Genomic DNA, 21,351 nt, shown 5'->3' on the forward strand with positions numbered 1-21,351 from the left:
TTGCCTGGAGAATCCCCATGGACACAGGAGCCTAGCAGGCTACAGTCCATGGGGTCGCAAAGAATCAGACACCATTGAGTGAGAAGACTTTCACTTTCATTACACCATACAGCCCCTTAGTCAACTACTTTTTGTTCTCCAAATTGACATTCAGTACCTTAGAAACTTGGAAGAAAAGCTATGACAAACCTAGACAGCATATTAAAAAGCAAAGACATCACATTGCCAATAAAGGTCTGTATACTCAAAGCTATGGTTTTTCCAGTAGGTATGCATGGATGTGAGAGTTAGACCATAAAGAAAGCTAAGCGCCAAAGAATTGAGGCTTTCAAATTGTAGTGCTGGAGAAGGTTCTTGAGTGTCTGCTGGACAACAGGAGATCAAACCAGTCAATCCAAAAGGAAATCATCCCTGAATATTCATTAGAAGGATTGATGCTGAAGCTCCAATACTTTGGCCACCTGATCCGAACAGCCAACATATTGGAAAAGACCCTGATGCTAGGAAAGACTGAGGGCCTGAGGAGAAGGGGGCGACAGAGGATGAGATGGTTGGATGGCATTACCAACTCAATGGACATGAGTTTGAGCAAACTCCATGAGATAGTGAAGGACAGAGAAACTTGGTGTGCTGCAGTTCATGGAGTGGAAAAGAGTCAGATACAACAGCCACTGAACAATGAACAATCTTAGAAAAACTAAATTTTCACAGTCTAAAAAGGACATAAAGGTCAGAAACCTGGTTATTATAGGAGAGTTGTGTGCTCCTAGTTTACTGGGGAAGTCAGGATAAGGAGGGACCACTCCCATGGCAGAGCTGGCATGCTCCATGCCTCCCCCGACCTTTCTCCCTCTGCACAGGAAGTACCAATCATGCCAGCCTCAAAAGGAGGAGGTAAGGATGATGCTCCAATGCTGGGTCTCCCAGGACTTGGCTGGGCAACTTGAGGAGAGCTTCACTCCCTGCTGAAGTGGTTTTCTTATGCTCTTTTTCAACGCAGGAAGATAGAGATTCGGGGAACCTGGCACTTTCCTACCCGATCATTGTTTTTTAGAAGATAAAACGCAGGCATTTAAATGGGGATTTAGAAGAGGGTTCTATGGTTATCTAGTAAAGACCACTCTTGGAGCTGGGAAAAAGGAAAAGTGATCCTAAATGACCACAGGTAGATCTACTCTTTCTCTATGACTTAGTGTCACAGGGAATGCTTCATTTATTTTTTGAGGAGGACAGAACTGTCTGAATGTGATGGAAAATGTTCATTATGTAACTTGGATCTCTCGGATCTTCTGAACCACCCAAATAAGCAATTACCTTGAGGAATCCCCAAATAAAACCACACTATGAATTCATGAATCAAGAGAGTGCAGCTAATTTGCATAATGAGGCTTTAGAGAATGAGGAGATATATATCTGATACAATTCAAAAAGTATAATCCCATCATTTACTCAGCAAAAACAGGAGAGCAAGCAAAATGGCTTTGTATAATCTACTTTTAGCATACAGTTCAGCTACACAAATATAGTCACAATATTTCCTATACTACTAAGACATATCAGTATAATAGAGAAAAGAAAACAGGACTCAGATGGAAGGAAACCAGACAATAAAGCAGATGGATTGAGCTCAAGTCCACACTAGCGTAGAATGCAATTAAACAAAGGCTAATTAAACAAAGAATATGGTTTTATTAAAATCACAATGGTTAATAGCCTAGGTAGACCCACTAAATTCTTCACCGTAAAAACTGTCCCAGGCTTACAGCCCAAATTAAAAATGTAATCTCACACTACCAGAAGTATGCCTTTAAACTGTTTCTAAGATAGCAAAGAAAATAAATATTCCAAAAATAGCATCAAAATAAAAAGAGGTACATTAGGTTCCTTATATGCATTGCACACAAAAAATTTTTAAGTAATCAATGTCTCTACTTTCTAATTATTATTTCAACCCCAGGATTTGAAAAGCAAAGCCAAGTACTAATACAAGAGAATGGGCTAATGATAATTCAAAAATTATGGATTACTGCATTATTTTAGCTAACAGGTTAAAAGCCCAAGGATTTAATTGACGATCCTTGAGAAGAAAAAAAAAAAAAGGAGGGGCTTCTTTGCAGCTCAGATGGTAAAGGATCTGCCTGCAATGCAAGAGACTCGGGTTTGATCCCTGGGTCAGGAAGATCCCGTGGAGAAGGAAATGGCAACCCACTCATCAATATTTTTGCCTGGAGAATTCCATGGACAGAGGAGCCTGGTAGGCTATGGTCCATGGGCTCTCACAGAGTTGGACATGACTGAGCAACTATCACTTTCACTAGAAGAAAAAAAGACCATCTGTGATTTTCTTTGTTCACAACATACCTTTCCTACCACCTGTAAGCGGAATTCTAGTTTCCCCATGACCTGCTCTGTTGGGCTGAGTCTCTCCACTGAATCCTCAGAACACTGGGTCTAGACTCATTTTACAATGCATCACAGTGGTGCCCAAGCCTCATTTCCTTTCTGGACCAAGGTCCTGGAGGTCAGGCTCTGAGGGTGATTCCTGCTGGATGTCCCCTGATGCCCGGCTCTTGCTGGGAAGCCCAAGTGACCTCCTCTGAATGAACGCAGGATTAAGTGAACGCGTATCATGACAAACGTCTACCTGGTAGGCACTAGCCCATTTCTATACATTGGATGAGCATGGTGTTGTTTCTTTTGGTTAACAATATAGACAAACTGAATTAAGTGATGTTTCCTGCAAAGATTTTTTTACATTTCAGTTCAGTCGCTCAGTCGTGTCTGACTCTTTGCGACCCCATGAATCGCAGCACGCCAGGCCTCCCTGTCCATCACCATCTCCCGGAGTTCACTCAGACTCACATCCATCGAGTCAGTGATGCTGTCCAGCCATCTCATCCTCTGTCGTCCCCTTCTCCTCCTGCCCCCAATCCCTCCCAGCATCAGAGTCTTTCCCAATGAGTCAACTCTTCTCATGAGGTGGCCAAAGTACTGGAGTTTCAGCTTCAGCATCATTCCCTCCAAAGAAATCCCAGGGCTGATCTCCTTCAGAATGGACTGGTTGAATCTCCTTGCAGTCCAAGGGACTCTCAAGAGTCTTCTCCAATGCCACAGTTCAAAAGCATCAATTCTTCAGTGCTTAGATTTCTTCACAGTCCAACTCTCACATCCATACATGACCACTGGTAAAACCATAGCCTTGACTAGATGGACCTTTGTTGACAAAGTAATGTCTCTGCTTTTGCATATGCTATCTAGGTTGGTCATAACTTTCCTTCCAAGGAGTAAGCGTCTTTTAATTTCATGGCTGCAGTCACCATCTGCAGTGATTTTGGAGCCCAAAAAAATAAAGTCTGACACTGTTTCCACTGTTTCCCCATCTATTTCCCATGAAGTGATGGGACCAGATGCCATGATCTTCGTTTTCTGAATGTTGGGCTTTAAGCCAACTTTTTCACTCTCCACTTTCACTTTCATCAAGAGGCTTTTTAGTTCCTCTTCACTTTCTGCCATAAGGGTGGAATCATCTGCATATCTGAGGTTATTGATATTTCTCCTGGCAATCTTGATTTCGGCTTTTTAAATTTAGTATGAGCTAAAACTGTGATGAATCACTGAGACCAGAGTAGCCTCAAAATTATGCAACTGACTATTCTGTGGAGTTCTGATGAATCCATGGGAGCCAACCCTTGGTAGAGGTGCACTTCCACAGGCAGCCACAGACCTTGGAGCCTCATCTGCTGCGTGCTCAGTCATGTCTGACTCTGTGACCCCACGGACTGCAGCCCACCAGGCTCCTCTGTCCATGGGATTTTCCAGGCAAGAACACTGGAGTAGGTTGCCATTTCCTTCTCCAGGGGATTTTCCCTACCCAGGGATCGAACCTGTGTCTCCTGCACTGGCAGGCGGATTCCTTACCACTGAGCCATCAGGGAAGCCCCAGTCTGGAGCCTCTGTCAATTATTTAGACATTTGCCTCCTGTCATCCCACCAATGACCATCTTAGGGCTGATAGTACGGCTCACCTAACCACGGTGAAATACGTGGGTAGACCCTTTCTAATTGATTCTAGATGAGCCAGGCCTGAACCTGGGTCTGGGAGACTCCACTTTCATAAAGCAGATAGTATGTTCACTATAGAAAGAAGTTATGAGTGACTAAAAGGGCTAATGTGACCACAAGCTTCCACTTACAGTCATCATTCCTCCACGTATGAAATGTAAACAGTACCTCTGATAGCTTACTCAGATCCTAGAAGAATCTTTGCCAGAGGAGGGGAGGAGAGGGGGAAAGAGTACAAATGAATTCCCTGCTGTGTTCCTTGTTTTTTTAATCCTCTCTGATTGCACTGAGAGTCTAGAGAAAATTAACTGGGAGAAAAGATTATGAGCATGTTAATAATTTATTCCAGTTTATTCTGTTTAATTATTATTAGGTTGAAAAGTAGTTAAGGCCTAACCCACTTCTACACAGAGCATAAAGATCTTCGTGGGGCTCGTTGCCTTGAAGAACTGAAAGAAGCTGCAGCTCAGAGGAAGGAGGAGCAGGGAGAGAATTGCTTTAGAGACACAGAGACCAACAAGGAGTGTGCCAGCCCCCTGCTGGGTCATTAGCCTGACCCACAGCTGTTAACTCCACAGGGGGTCCTCTGCCACTGGCCCCAAATCCCACCCTACTGTGGACCAATTTGATAATGAAGAAACAAAGCTCCAACAAAAGCAACTAACAGAATAGGATGGCCCCCCCCCCCAAAAAAAAATCATCCTTCAGCAAACAGATCTCTTCAATGGATTTGCTTTGACCCCTTCTTTTACAAGCAACCCCACTGAAAATAAGCTAGGACAAAGAAGATTCGTTATGCACAGCCATAAAGATCTCCAGGGCACGCCACATCCATAATTCATGATGCAAACCCAGCGCCATCAGCATCGTTTATCCTTTCAATATTTTAAAGTGGTGAAAGGTTGCTGGATATTTATAAAGTCGCTGTTTCTTACAGGATTCTTCCAAATTGAGGAACAAACGGGGAACTTTATTCTTCTGCAAATGACATTACTTACAAACCTAAGACTATAAATCTTCTAGAATTTACTTGGTATCCGTCACAGGAGGGTGACTAGACAGCCCTCACAAACCAATTAAGCCAGCAGGCAGCGTACACATATCAGTTCTGTTGAAATTAATCGTCTCAAATAGCTTCTGCTTTCTCTTTTAAAAATGAACGCCCCAGTTTTCTTCTCATTACAGTTAAAATCCACCCCACCCAATACAACCAGATGAAAGAGACATGCTTTCCTCCTCATAGACTGTAAAAGTGAGGCCCAGAGAGCTACTTAGCTTGTTCAAGATCTCTCAGCCAAGCAGAGAAGCTCTCATTAACGTCCTGGCCTGTTCCCTTCATTCCCAGAGACCTGCCTGAGAGCCTGTATCGCATAACACAGAGTCTGAATGACCTCAAGAGTGATCCCGACTCTATTCCCACTCCATTCAAGTCCATCATCCATGCCGCTGCCCTGAGTGGTCTCACAAAATCTAAATTGACACTTCACTCATTTGACCCTTCAATAGGTCCTTCTCATCCTCGGGGGGAAAAAAAATCATCAAATCAAATCAAGATATTTCAGCTTTCTATCAAGCTGCCAAGAATTCTGCAAAGAAGTTTAGCTAATCAGGTAGACAGGCTAAAAAATATTGACAAGGCAAGTACACTGGTAAGCAGAAGAGCTGACTCCTCTTCCCCATTCTGACTCCACCGCACTTCAATGGACCAGGTGGTTTGCAGGAAGTCCCCGAGCATCACCTCCACTCAGCTAGAGACCTGCTCCCATCCATCCAAGCCTACCCACAAGACCCCTCCCATCCTCAAGCCCCTCCTCGCCCCTGGAGATCTCTTTATCCCAGCATTTACTGCAGCACTGCAACTGTCCGCTTCCTGCATGTGCCACTTTCCTAAACCACTGCTGCTTCTTCACCCTGGGCTCCCCATCACCTGCCTTGTCGTTATGGCAGAGTCCCAGTCAGTGCAAAGAGTCTGACACTGCAGAGCTAGACACACATCTTTCACATACGTTATTTCATTTCTCATTCAACCAACCGCCTGTTTTTGGCAGGTGGGCCTTGCCACGTACTGGGTGCACTTGGCCACATTCTTCAGCACCCCCCCCCAACCCCTGTGCCTCCGTGCCCCTCCCTGTAAACAGGAATCACTAGTTAACATTTACTGAGCGTTCACTACATGGTAGAAACTACCCTGGACCCTTGGCATGCATGAGGTCATTTAATCCTCACATCTGAGGTGGCTGAGCAAATGCTTAGGAAGTGTCAGAATTATTTTTCTTCATTCACAGATGAAGAAACTGAGGTTCAGGGTGGCTTCCCCGAGGTACGGGCTTCTTTCCTTCCTAATCCACTGGCTTTAAAAGGTAAAAGACACAGGCCTCTTTTTTCTCTGATGCTGGTATAGCTTAACACAAGGAAGCTGCATGGCAATATGCATATCTAGCTGTGGCTAAAGGGACATTTTTCCAATGTCACCCTCCAGCAGAAGCTATGTAGACCCCTTGGGATAAAGATCTGTTCCGTTAGAGAAATTAGCTAAGTCGGTGGAGGAGGAAGCAGAAAGATATTTGAAGTAGCACACACCCAGATTCCGAGCATTATCAAATCATCAGCACGATGTGAGTGCCTGCACCCTTAGACGGCGAGAGAGCATGTTTGCCGCATGGATGTGAACAAAGCTACCGACACGCCACCAGATTCTTGAAAAGCAAATATTTGTCTACAGCCAGAGAACCAGGATTCTTTTCTAACAAAGAACAATGTACACCATTCTAATTCCAGACTCTTCCTCCTGCTTTACAGTGGGCTCTGATTTCAATGGAGAATTCCCCCAATGAATAAATGTGTCTTGAGTCCCAGATGGCACAATGAATCAGAAGATTTATGGACTGTAAAAAGGGATGACCCAAGTGGTCCAACCTTCATGGAACACCTGGGGCTGTGTATGCAGCAGCTTTTCAGCTTCTGGAAACTGTCACCTGTCTTGCCGGCTCCACAAGAGAATTTAACAGCCCTGGTAATCGACAAGATGCGTCCATCCCTGCTATTTGGATAAGCTTTTAATGCTGTGCCCTATCGCACAGATAAAGCTCAGATGCCTAAACAGTTTTCAAGTAGCGGGTGAGAGGCGAACACAGACTCGATAAGCTCTGTGGGGCTACCAGAACACCTGACCCCAAAGCCAAGTTCTTGAAATGACCAAACAGAACACTAGGGAATTCTCCTCCTCCCTACACCAAAAGAATAAAGATGGAAACAAGGCACCAGCCAGGGAGGATGCACATTACAGTAACCAGAGGGCCAGCACATGTGTTTTTCCTGAGAAGGAGAAAAGGCATACATAGAGGCAGAGGCTTAATAAAAGAAATGAATTTGAAAGAACACCTGCCCCAAGCTAAAGCAGCGCACGACCAGGGCCATGCCAGTCACTAGCCATCTGAGGGTGAGTGGTGTCAGCAGAGGGGACATATGCATCCTCCTATGGGGGCCTGGCATATCATTTTTTGTTTCTGTAACCTGGACACAAAATGGCCCAGCTCTCAGCAGACCAGTGAGCTGTTTGGGGGCATCACAGTGTTCTAGAAAATTTCATATCTCGCTTTTTAGCTCTTCCCCAAGTGATTCATAAACTTCAGTCCATGGGGTTGCAAAGTGTTGAACACGACTGAGCGACTGAACAACAAGTGATTCATAATCAAAGCCCCCTAAATCAAAGACACCCCAGCTATACCATGTCGATGTGCAGCTAAGGTGAGCCAAGGTCATCCCAGTGAATACATACGCTTCAATAAGAAAATATGTCTTCCTTTTCCCCACCATGCTATCTGCACTGATTTAGACATTTCCTGTAAGAGGGAGGATTTTTAAGACTGAACACTTCAATGAACCCCTGTGTACAATCTCTTTTCCCCAAGAACCTGACTGGTGATGATTTTGTTTGCTTTAAGCAAAATGTACAACTAACTAGCTTTTAAACACATAAGCCACTCTACCAGAATTTAACTGTTTACTGTTTTTCCACATCAAACACATTTTGGTGGGCTGGGTTAGACCCATTCTTTATTCATGACATACACAAACAGTTTGGATAATCTCTTAAATTTTGGACCCCTACTAGTCCCAGGATAAAATATCCAGGCACATCTCTGAATAACACACCAAGCTGAGGGCAAGAAAATACAAAGGTATGGAACTCTGGGGCTAGTTACAGGGCACAAATGAAAACTGCTCTGCTGGCCTAGGTGCACTGGCCTTTAGATGGTAGTTGGGGTAGAAAAGTAGAAGCAATGTTTTGAGCCAATGAGATATGGTTTATTATTCATTATTTTTCATTAACATCCCCCATCGACGCAGCACTCTTCTTGCTCCCGCTGTCTTATTTTGATCAGTGGTATATTTATCTGTAGACATGCAAGATTTGTAATTATTGCGATGTCTAAACATTACATCACGTTATAATGGATGAATTAAGCTGGTAAATGCGTAATTACATTGCAAACAATGGTATTCCAATAGGCATCACAGAAGCCAATTAAAAAGATTACCCTCATTTTAAATCACAGAGTTAAGTTTTTATAATTCCCCAGCCCCCAAGTCCCACCATGTGACTGAGAGATTTGTCTTTTTCTAATTGCATCTCGACAGTGTCCTGAGCACAAAGAGGGGTCACCAACCCTGAAGGAAATAAAACTGAGCATTTCCCAAAATTCTGGAAAGGAAGAACTTAGTTTAAAAACTATAAAATAATCTGAAAAGAATCAAAGGTCTGTCAATATAGGACTAACAGTACATCCATTGGTAGAATGTTATGTATACATACACACACACAAACACACATAAGCACAATAGGTTTGTAATTGCCCATATGGAAACATGTCCAAAATATATTTTAAGTGACCAAAAGCAAAGTGCAGAACAGTGAATACAGTATGATCTCTTTCAGGTTAAAATATATGCAAATACATGTTTTATCTTTCTTGAAAGCAGTAACTAAAAACAGTTTAAAGAAAAGAAAGAGGGCTGAGAGGGGCTTTTGCTTTTGAATATGCCATCCATCTGCAGGTATTACTTTTTTATTGGAAGTAGAGATTATATAAGAGAATTATGGTTCACTGTGTGGTCCCTCCTATTAATTCTCTGTATTTAGAAAAATAATAATGGTATTTCATTTAATCACAAAAGTGAAAGTGAAGTCGCTCAGTCATGTCCGGCTCTTTGCGAAGCCATGGTCTGTAGCCCACCAGGCTCCTCCATCCATGGAATTTTCCAGGCAGGAATAATAGAGTGGGCTGCCATTTCCTTCTCCAGGGGATCTTCCAGACCCAGGGATCGAGCCGGGGTCTCCCGCATTGCAGGCAGACGCTTTACCATCTGAGCCACCAGGGAAGCACTTAATCACAAAGGAAGTCATCAATTCATTGTATTAAATGAAATTTTTTAAAGATCAAAAAGGCAAACAAGCCAGAAAACAACACCTTAAGTACAATGGGGTTTAGGGCAGGCCACCCCAAAATACCCCAGAGTGACATATAATTTTGAATTAAAGTTACTTAAGAGACAGCCAATGCAAGAACACTCTGACCCTCCTTTGTCCTTCCTGAAAGTAGGCTATAAATCTCCCAGGTGAAAGGTGCCCACCTGTACCAGGAGGTAAAGAGACATTCTTATCACCGGAGATAGGGAACTCGGGGTAAAGAAGGTATATAAACAAACTCTACTTAGTTTCATCATGAATTAGTACCAAAGCCTAAGCTTGTCTTGTCAGTTCTTCACAAATTTGTTTGTCTAAAAAATATATAAACAGCCAGCTTTGGTTAACTCTTGGATTCCATATCTATAAGATCTCTGTCCTTACAAAATTTTGTTTTTTTCCTCCTATTAATCTTCCATGTGTCAATTTAACTATTAGACCAGTCAAAGCAACCAAGATGGGTAGAGGGAAATGTTCCCCTTCCTGACAGTTTGATAGACAAAAGGTTACCATCCTTCATATATAAAGAGTTAATATAAACTGAACTCTGTAATTATAAAAAATCACTGATTTTTTAAAAAAATATAAACTATCAATAAGATGATCCCAAAAGGCATGATCAGACAATCCACAGAGAAAGCAACACAATAGGCAAGATTCATTTAAGAAAATAAGTATGTTCCCTAATTAAAAATCTGATTATCAGTGATATATTGCCTCCCATTCACTGTTAGTGTATTTTTAAGATGATGCCCAATGCTGAGGAAATGCAGTGAAATCAGTCTATCATCCCATGCAGGCAGCACAGTATTTCCCAAATGAAAAGCAACATAAGCATGTATCGAACATTAGACATTCTTTGCCTTTGACTCATTGAGTTCGCTTCTAGAATTACTGCCCAAATAAGAGCCTTTATAAAGAAGTACAGTCATCACAGAATTACTCATAACAACAAAACTTGAAACTACTCAAGTGTTTAATGGTTGAATAAACAAAGGTAAAAATCTCCTTGATGTACTATTATGCAAGCATTTATAATTACCATGTAGCTACTAATAATATGAAACCATACTCATGGTAGCTTAGGTTAAGAAAATTGTTATTTACACAATATGATTATCACTATTATCACTAGACATTTTAATGGGCTTCACTGGTGGCTCAGATGGTAAAGAATCTGCCTGCAATGTGGGAGACCTGGGTTCAATCCCTGGGCTGGGAAGATCCCCTGGAGGAGGGCATGGCAAATCACTCCAGTATTCTTGCCTGGAGAATCTCCATGGACAGAGGAGCCTGGTGGGCGACAGTCCATGAGGTCGCATAGAGTTGGACATGACTGGGTGACTAAGCACAGCACAGACATTTTAATAAACCTAAACTTAAAGGGAAAAAGTTGAAAAGGAATAGAGCAAAATGTGTAATTATGTTAGATACCAACATGACTATATTTTTTCCTCTTCACTCCTGAAGATTGTAAATATTTTAATATTAAGAAAAATGCATTTTGAAATGAGCATGAATATAAATCACACTGTACTATGCTCCTATGAAAAAGAGGAGCTTTATCTATAAGCTGATCTGATTTCCAAATAGATCTTTAGGATTTCCAAGTAGATCTTTCTGGAATAATGGTAGAAACAGCAGAAGCTAATACCTATGGGATTCCTGCCACAAGTTAAATGTCATTCAAAGCATTTGACTTGTATTAACTCAATCTGCACAGTCAGCCTATGAGACAGAAACTATTGACATTCAAATCACACAGCTAGCAAGTGGTGGACCGAGGGTTTGAACCCAGCAGAATCTCAAGAGTCCTTGCAAATAACTGACATAATACGTTCATTTTAAAACACAACACAAAATTCCAAGGGTTTCAAGTCAAGATATTAAGAAAATAAAAACAAAATTTAAAGTTCTTTAACATCTTGCACTTCCTAGGATTTCAATTAAAATGTAACTAAGTATATTTTGATAAATTGAGAGGCACAGGGAGACACAATCTAATGGGGATATGAAGAAAGGTACAAAAAAATGCCATCACAGAGTGATAAGTGAAATCCGAACAAATGAAGGGCATAAAATATGCTACTCCATCAGTGCAAAATTATTTTTAAAAATTATATTTTCAGTCAGTCTGCAGTGTCACAAGAAAGCCTGAAATAAAGATAGGAAACAGTCCACAATAAAATGTTAATTGTGTTACAGCCAAATTTGCCTTTATCGCAAGATCTGCTATGGTAAGATTTCAAGTCAGGAAAATCAATGTTCTGGATACATTCCTAGGGATCACAGAGGCATGTGGCCATCTGGCTGGGGGAACATCCAACGTCTGTGTTTTCTCTGGACTCAGGCACGGAGAAAGGGGCCAGGGGCACACTTAACTGGGGATCACACAGGACAGGTGCTCTATCCGCCCGACAGTGACTGTGAGTCTGAGCAAATCATCTGAAACCACCCTTAGGTCCTCTGAGCCATAAATCCCCTCCATGGTCTCAACAGAGCCCTGTCTGATGGACAAGGAATCAGCTAGGGCTGCTGCTGCTAAGTCACTTAAGTCGTGTCCAACTCTGTGCAACCCCATAGATGGCAGCCCACCAGGCTCCCCCGTCCCTGGCATTCTCCAGGCAAGAACACTGGAGTGGGTTGCCATTTCCTTCTCCAATGCAGGAAAGTGAAAAGTGAAAGTGAAGTCACTCAGTCATGCCCGACTCTTCGCAACCCCATGGACTGCAGCACACCAGGCTCCTCCGTCCATGTGATTTTCCAGGCAAGAGTACTGGAGTGGGGTGCCATTGCCTTCTCCATGAGCTAGGATAGTGCTCCCAAAACCCTAGTTCCTGGGCCAGCAGTGGCCACTGGCAAACTCTGACCAGGCCATAAATGAAACTTAACAACAAGAAGCCTCTTCTTTATGACAACTGCTAACTGCTTTTGGGCACACATACCCACCCCAAGGCATTGCCTGCTAATCTATTTGAATGCCCTCCACCTTTTTAAGAGCCTTTCTAATTTAAAATACCCTTTCCCACTTCTCCATGGCTGACTGAGATGGGAAATCTTACACTGAGCTGCAGTGCAGCCCTTTTAGGAACCCCTCTGAGACCTCACCTGTTCCCAGCACCGACCGTGACCTCTGCTGACCTCTGGGCAGCAGGTCTATGCCTTATCGGACCCCGTATGTCCAACACTGAGACTGTGGCCAGCATGCAGTAACACAGAATGGACATTTAGGAAAGAGGAGGACAGAGGTGAGTCTGTGGGTCCTGAGGGGCAGTGGGTAATCCAACCTCGAGGAGCAGGGCGGGACAGTGGGTTGAAGCAGAGGTCGAGGCTGAAATCCCAGGGTGTTCTAATTCTAGGAAACCCACCCCTGTGAACCTCAATTTCTCCCCCTGAAAGTCAGGACAATGATAATAGCAACCCTCTAGAGCTGCTGGAAAAATTCAATGACATCACCCATAAGAAGAACTTCACATTGTCTCTAGAATAAGAAGAACTCAAGAGTGTTACTGACTCTCATATTTTCTCCCAACTCTGTATCCCCAGAGTGACTGATGTGATGATTAATATAACAACAACCTCTATGGCATGAAAAATAAGAACCCCCTGGAAACAACAACAAAGTGAGGAGCCAAACAACTGTACCTGAGAGAAATATTATTTTTTTATGTTCCTTCCCCATTAGCTTTTTTAAACTTGTTTCAAAAAAAAAAAAAAAAAAGGAAGGAAAGAAAAGAATGGGAGGCTTGTTCTGCTACCCTCAAGTTCACTGCCACTGTAACACGGTACTAATACAATGTCAAGATCACATGCTTCATTTCGGAAGTGGAGAGGATCTAGGAATGTTAATTCTTTAAATTCTGTCAACATTTAATAGCCTAAGAGCAGAAAACCACCCCCAACAAAGCATTCCTTAACAAAGACATCTCTAAGCAGCGGCCATATATTTTAAACATGACAGTATCCAATAAGGAGGCGGTGTTCATGCAGTCTTTGGGGTTCAGAAATCACTGCAGATGTCAATGTGTCTCAGAACAGATGCAAATCCACAAATGTCTCTGAGAAATGTAAAAGATTCCTGAAGAGGAGGCATTTTTCCCTCCTCAAAAAAGGCTGATTCATTTTGGAAGTTTTGAGAAATCCTCAGATACAATGCCTTTTCGTTTTTCAGCATCCTCTCAAGATCTGTCTGAGATTTCTTGCAAACAAGTGACCTAAACCATAAACAACTGCAAAGAATGACTATGTCAAGCAAATTCAAAATTATACCCAAGTTTTCCTCCATATGACATTGCCTTCTAGAAAATAAAAAAAAAACAGTGTTGTTTAGTCATTCCTCAAACATGCAATGAAATTTCTTCATATATGATCAGATTCCACATGTACAAAAGTCAACAATTACACTAACTGAAATCCCATCTTGATTCTTCATGACTAAGGCCAGGTATTTTTTTATTCTCCTAAAAACCCTAATTTGGCACAGACATCCATATACAGCAGGTACTCAACAGTGATTGATGCCAGCATCCAGCTCACAAATTTATGATACACTTGCCTGTCTTTGGTAACGACCTAATTTTGAATTAATGCAATCCCCATCCCCTTAACCCTCATATATGCCTACAGCCTTGCCAATTCTGCCGGAGCTCTACTCAAAATCTATGTGGGGGAAAAATCACCATCCAGAAGACAGTAATTACATGGTACTTATGTGTGCTTCTCTCCTACATGTTCTTGTGTGTCATTCCCCCGTTAAATCACACATGCACAAAACAGACCAGAAGGCTTCTCTAGCATCAACCCTAAGGAAGCGGATTCTCAAGGCAGCCGTGTTAAGATGTCCATCAGTGTGGCATCTCAAGGCCCAGCTTAAGAATCCCTTCTCAAGTCATGCCTTAGAAAGACAGTTGCCACAAAGGGCCTGGCAAAAGAATCCGACCACTTACCTCAGGAAGGAAGTTACCAACCTCATCAGCTCCTTCCTTCCAGAAACACCTGCCTTACGGTTGTGGCTGCAAGGCACTGTGAATGCACTAAATACTAGGAACTGTTCACTCAAAAACAGTTTATCATCTCAAACGGTATAGGTGCTCTTATTTGCAAAACAGAAATAGAGACACAGATATAGGGAAACGAACATAGGGACACCAAGGGGGGGATGGGGGGTGGGGTGGGGTGGCATGATTTGGGATTGACAATATACACACTATTGATACTGTGCATGAAATAGATAACTAATGAGAACCTAGCACAGGGAACTCTACTCAGCTCTGTGGTGACCTAAACGAGAAAGAAATCCAAAAAAGATGGAATATATGTATATGTATAGCTGACTCACTTTGCTGTACAGCAGAAACTAAGACATTTAAAGCAACTATACTCCAATAAAAATTAATTTTAAAAATAAAATGGAATATAAGCTATTAAAAAAATTGTTCATTTCAAGCCTCCTTCTAGATGCAAACGGGCACTGTTGTTCATGGTGTCCAGATATTATTGATGTGGCCACGCTGAGACATAGGTTTTGCTGTCATCACAGTAATTTTATTGCAGAGGTGACAGGGAGACCTGTGACCTGTTTTGCTAGGCTCATGAGTGAAAGCTGGATGGAACAAAACTTTTCAGTATTAGAAAAGATGAAGGAACAATCTACTTTAGATCATTTGCCAAAATAGCCAGGTACTTCCTACAACTTTCAGGGCCCTAAAGTAAATTGCATAAAGAAACCGGACCCCCAAGATTACAGATAGAGAATTTTGGAAGCAATTCCATGTTCAAGTGGAGATCAAAGAAGCCCAACTCAAAAGAAGTGTGGACGGACTAAAATGGTAACTGTTATCTTAGCAAAAGCTCTCTTTAAAAGGGTTATCTTGAAGATGATGACCCATACATTGAGGAACCAAGGTGACGGGCGGTAGAAGGAATCATAACATATGAATTCTTTAAATACTTTGAATATTCTTTAAAAGTATTTAAACACTTTAAATACTTTTGCTGGGGTTACTCATGATATTTTTTAAAAAAAACTATATTCTTTTAAAAAATGGTTAATATCACATATGTGAATTTCACCTCAATAAAAAGGAGATGAAGGAAGAGCAGCAGGACTGGACCCAAAAAAGCAGAAAGACAGGCATGACACAGAGAATCCTCAAAAAGCAGCCTTGACACAACTTAACACAACTTCCTTTCTCCTTCTTGACCTTCTCCCACCCACCCTTGTACGCAGATTTGCAAAAGCAAAGGAAACAGCTGGTTCGGGCCTGGGTGCCTAGGACTGCCAGTCCAGAGCAGGAAGTTCCTTCCTGAGGCGGTAAACCAGGCTCAGGCTTGCAAAGTGAAAGTGAAGTTGCTCAGTCGTGTCCAACTCTTTGCAACCCCGTGGACTGTAGCCCACCAGGCTCCTCTGTCCATGGGATTCTTCAGGCAAGAATACTGGAGTGGGTTGCCATTTCCTTCTCCAGGGGATCTTCCTGACCCAGGGATCGAACCCAGGTCTCCCACATTGCAGGCAGACGCTTTAACCTCTGAGCCACCAGGCAAACCTCTTCAGGATCTCACCAGGACCTGAGGGCCTCTCGCCTGCTCCTGTGCTCCCCACTCTGGCTTTCTTTCTCCTTCTGTATTCTCTACTTTTTTGTGAACAGACAGCTAAAGAGAGAGAAGTTTGCGGATGGCTTTTCACTGATTTACCCTTGGAGAAACAAGGCATCATTATTTGCATCTAAGAGATTAGGTTAAGGAAGGACAGACGAGAAAATGTTTTCTTGCATTCAGAGCCAAATATAAAAATAACTTTAAAAGTTTTGTCCTCCCTTTCTACAAATAAGTCAGCCCTGTTGGCAATGGTGTCTGGGAGTCGTTACCATAGCCTGTAGCATGTGGGAACCAGAGCTGCCTTTGTTACAGCCAGCAAGTCTTCCATGGTCTCCTCTGAACTTAAACCAGCAAGAACGCTGGAAGGAGCTTCTGGAAATCAACAGCACTCCGAAGTAGGCAAAACTGGGTAGCCACCACGGCAAACCCCTTCTTTCCTGCATCACCACCACCACACCTTCATTCTCCTTACATTTATACTTTCCCACATCTACAGGACAGTGTCAAGGGAGGGTCAGGGGCTAGTTAGAAAGGAAGAGCTATGATACTGGAGGGAGGGAAGCACCTATTGCCTCAAAGAGAGTGACTCCAAGATCAGGTGGTAGAAACTTTCTGAGGCCAACGTCCACGCTTCTGTCACTTTTGCATCCTGACAAGCTGCCCCTTGACTGCTCTTCCACCATCTCTGTAAGGATCAGGAGGATGGACACAGAGGGCAAGGACTGATGTGCCAGAAAAATCCCATGGGAAAACTATACACACTTCTGCAAGTACACACTTTGAGAACAAGAACATCACAAGCAACCTACAAAAAGCACTTGGCCGAGGAACCAATTAAGAAACACTAGAATTTCTTGAGTTTTTGAAAAATAACCAATCTGCTTTGAGTCCCTTCTACCTGCTCATCCCCATGCCAGGCACCACCTGGGGAGCAGTGTGCCCATGAACCATCAGAAAAGTGAGGGTATAACCACAGACCAAACTGCCATGCTGTACACAGAGAGGGCCTTGACGGCTTGACAAAATGTGTCATCCAGTCATAGAGAACGAATATATGGATATCAAGGGGGAAAGGTGGGGAGGAAGGACCTGGGAGACTGGGATGGACATATATACACTACGACACTGTGTATAAAATAGATAACTGATGAGAGCCTACACTATAGCCCAGGGAACTCTACTTAACGTACTGTGGTGACCTGAATGGGAAAGAAATCCTTATGGGAGGGGATATATGTATACGTACAGTTGATTCACTTTGTTGTACAGCAGAAATATAACATTTTAAAGCAATACACTTCAGTAAAAATTTTTAAAAAAGACAGGTCATCATATATATTTGGAGGCTATCTGAGATGCCTGTCAATCATTCTCGGTTCCCAAGGCCATAAGGACTTGAGGCATAAGCCAGATGGGAGGGTCAGCTTCATGAGTGCTGGAGCAGGACTGGAGAAGGCAGCCAAAACGGAGTCTCCCAGCCCTCCCCTCTGAAGTGAAGGCAGCCAGCTCAAGAGGATGGGAAAACTGACAGCAACCTGGCACTGGTTTTGCAATCAGAGCAGCTGAGCCAGGGGGAACAAAGTCCTGGCTGAGCCTGCCCCCAGCAGAGCCTAAAACACAAACCACCCTCCTCTCCAGCCCTGGGCTCAGGCGGGCCATGGCTGAAGCAGACAAGAGAGGGCAAGAGATGAGGCCAGCACAGGTCCCCTGCTTAAAAATAAAAAGCCCTCCCTGATGGATGGATGGTCAGATCCTTAACTAAAACTTCCATGGAGAGAAGCAAGTTAGCAGGTGAAGAAATCAACCAGAAATGCTCACTCCAATATCAGCAACCACCCTCCCCCCACCCCCACCCTCACATTCCCTACCCCCAGTACATGGAGCAGAAGCCCCTCACTTCCTCCAGATGCTGGAAAACAACTACTTTCCCAGACAGTCTCTCTCCTGATGCTCAAAACGACCCTGTTAAGTAGACCCTACACATTTTCTAGGTGTCCAGATAAAGTGAATGAGTGAGAACTAAAATAGGTGAGGTTTGGGACATGTACCCACTGCTGTATTTAAAATGGATAACCAGCCAGGACCTAGCATAGAGCAAGGGAACTCTGCTCAATGTAATGTGGCAGCCTGGAAGGGAGGGGAGTTTGGGGGAGAATGGATACATGTATATGTATGGCTGAGTCCCTTTGCTGTTCACCTGAAACCATCACAACATTGTTAATTGGCTATAGCCCAATACAAAATAAGTTTAAATAAAACAGGTTGGATTTCCTGGGGAATAAGATGAACAGGTGGTAGAGGATGCACAAAACATCTGTTAACAAATTAAAAAATACTTTCTCTAGGCAATTCTAAACTGCTTGTGCAGAGATGGACTTGAGAGTTGATTCTAGAGTTTGAAGGAGAGGCCTCGAATATTTAAAATAATTTGACCACTCCAATGGCCTTTCAAGTCTTTGAACTCTGTTACTCGAGGAGCTTCTTTCTCCCACTGCAAGATGAAGAGTTTGATTTTTATGTGAAACAAAGTCCAAGAGAGTTCAAAGAGGACTCACCACAAAAAGCCAAGTGGCATCAGTATTAATAATGCCAAACTAAAGAGATATTTAATAACCTTTGTAAAATTAAAAACAATGACTAATTCAATCCAAGCAACTAGGTCATGCTCAAATTCCAGTAAATCTAAAAGTGAGATAGAATAAGGCAAGAATTTTGCTTTGCTTCAGTAGTCAAAGTGAAGGGCCCATTCAAGGGCAAGGCTGGAAATACAGTCACAATGAGAACACCAGAGGGACAAGTGTGGGGCTGGGGAGGGACGCTGGGACACAGGACAAAGGGAAATGACCACAAGAGTACCACCTGGGAATCTGACAGAGCATCTGAGTATCAAAGGGAAAAAAAACTTCTCATAAAGACCAGTCATCTAGCAGACAGCTCAGAGGTTCTTACAGAAGCCACAGAGCCTCTGGTGTGTTTCCTGCTTGGAGAAAACCAGTGAACAAGCTAACCAAAGAGATATTAGGACCTCCACAAACAGCCACAGAACAAGGCAAAACTGAGGGCTTCAGAGAGGTACAGAGTGTGTAAGAAATTAAACAGGGACAAAAGGCACTTGACTAGGGAGAGGCAGCAAGGTACTGAGCCACCAAGTGAATCAAAGGGATCAAATATATAAACGATCATCTACCAGTTCTCTGCCTACCGCTTTGGGTGGCTTTCCAATTATTAAGAACGGCCTTGAATAATTAGGAGAGTAGGATACGTCAGGCAAAATCATACGTGGCCCAAGTTCAACTTACCGAGACACATTCTTCCAATTGCAAAACACACAGCATGCTTTCAGACACTGAAGTGGATAGCAAAGCACTAGAATCTCACATAGGTAAATATCCCACAAGAAGCAGCTTACTCTAGGCCAAGAACATTCCACCGAGTTCCCTTGTTAAAGAGGCTGTCAAGGCTGGCAGTCAAGTCAGTATCTGCAGAAGGCAGGTAAGGACTCACACCTGACACGCAGGCTGCACCCTGGGCCTCCTTTCAGTTTGCAAAAGCCTCTCGTCACTCAACCATGTATTTCCAATGAAACCAACAGGTGATTTCTCTGACAACATGATTAGATCTTTTTTACAAGAACTTTTAACAACAAGCGGCCAGGGGACTAAGGACTTTCCAGAATACTGCCATTTCTTTTGTAAATCAAAGTAAGAAAAGAGAAATCTAGCATTATACTTCCCAAGGCCAACTACCTTAGCTCAGCTCAGGCCAGGAAATTCAGTGTCCTATGGACTGAGGCAGAGCAAAAATGGGCTTTTCACACACAAGAAAGAAAAGGTAAGATAACAATGCAACTTTGTTTCTTCTTCATAATATCAAAGGAAACACTGATTAATTTCCTATTTAATCTTAGTCTTGAAGTTGAAAAAACTAAAGAGCCAGTGTTTCTTTCACTATTGTATATAAAATTGTTAGTTTACAAGAGAACTTGACACTTCAATAAAATGTAAAACTAAGTAACCAACTTTTTTAAATCTCTAAAAGCCAAATGACTTCTTAAAGAGAGGAAAGGCTACCAAGAGCTTTCAAAGGTTTTTGCTGAGCTACAATATATTTTAATAAACTAGGGACTCGAGAATATTCTTAAATGTATACATGCCTTCATTAACTGAACACCCAACGTTAGAATTCTGTTCTTATATCACCTTCTAGCTTTTTATTATTTTAGTTCTAAATCTTTCAGAATTGTGACAAATACTGACAAATGATGGCTATCACAGAAAACTATAAAAGAAGAAAATGCTCTTTCCCCTTGTTTTCTTAATGTAATAAATGTATTATAATCATCCTTTCCCCACTACTCTGTACTCTCTGCTACTGTTGGAAGACATATAGTCCTAAATGAAGCAAAAAAGGTAATTTCTTTTTCTGACCGTAAATAAGACAGAAATGTTCAGGCCATATAATAAAAACAGCTGATGATTTATTCCTACTCAGTATTTAAGATGTTCTGACAATTTTCAACTATTTAATTGCTTTTTATGTTGAATCCTCTTTTCCCTACAGATGGACTGTAAACCAGGTGAACCTCCTTTGAAAGACAAAAAGGCAAAACAACAATAGGAGAATGGCGGGGGGGGGGGGGGGGGGGGCGTCCTTGAGCTTGTTTGTGGACTTAAAAAATAAAGAGCTGAGGTTAAAAAAAAATTCAGCCTCATTGTTTACTCTTCAAAGTTCTTGGAATTCCTCTACACAGATCCTTACTTGTTCGATAATTTCTGTCTTTCCCTTTGTTGTTAATAACATCAGTTTTATTAATGTTCCATCTTTGCATTAAGAACTGCCTTTAAGTAGCTCTTTCAATAATCTCTGTGAATATGTAACCCTCAACCTCTTTCTTCAATTTAGTGGCACAATACAGAAGTATTTTGCTTTCATGCATAAAAGACAATGGCAAACATAAAATTGAAGAGGCTACCAAGTCACGAAACTGATGAGACACTAGATAATACAGAGAATGGAGGCTCAACTGACTGGTAACTGGATATGGTAGCTTTTTTCAAGCTGAAGAATTACACTCAGCCTAGATCTAGGGCAACAGGGAAATGTTACCTTCGGAAATACTGGTGTCCAGTTCCTTCCCGATACTATCATAAGCAGCATTCAGACTAGAACAAAGCTGACAGCGGCATGCAGTCTTCCCTTTCATCACTGCCTCCATGTACTCTGGG

General features: G+C 42.4%; 1 protein-coding gene, 1 long non-coding RNA gene and 1 other non-coding gene across 4 annotated transcripts in view; 2 read left to right on the forward strand and 1 right to left on the reverse strand.

The window, feature by feature from the left end:
- The window catches only part of MFHAS1 (multifunctional ROCO family signaling regulator 1), a 111,047-nt gene that overhangs the window by 85,034 nt on the left and 4,662 nt on the right, over positions 1-21,351 (reverse strand). The gene's annotated exons all lie outside the window — the stretch shown is intronic.
- Positions 14,974-15,108, forward strand: LOC138431187 (small nucleolar RNA SNORA1). Its single transcript, XR_011253588.1, has one exon. It is a non-coding gene; the product is annotated as a small nucleolar RNA SNORA1 (small nucleolar RNA).
- LOC138431024 (uncharacterized) lies at positions 19,597-20,827 on the forward strand. The gene is made up of 2 exons (XR_011253502.1): positions 19,597-19,957; positions 20,687-20,827. It is a non-coding gene; the product is annotated as an uncharacterized lncRNA (long non-coding RNA).

Source organism: Ovis canadensis, chromosome 26, assembly GCF_042477335.2.
Source record: "Ovis canadensis isolate MfBH-ARS-UI-01 breed Bighorn chromosome 26, ARS-UI_OviCan_v2, whole genome shotgun sequence".
Taxonomy (NCBI): Eukaryota; Metazoa; Chordata; class Mammalia; order Artiodactyla; family Bovidae; genus Ovis; species Ovis canadensis.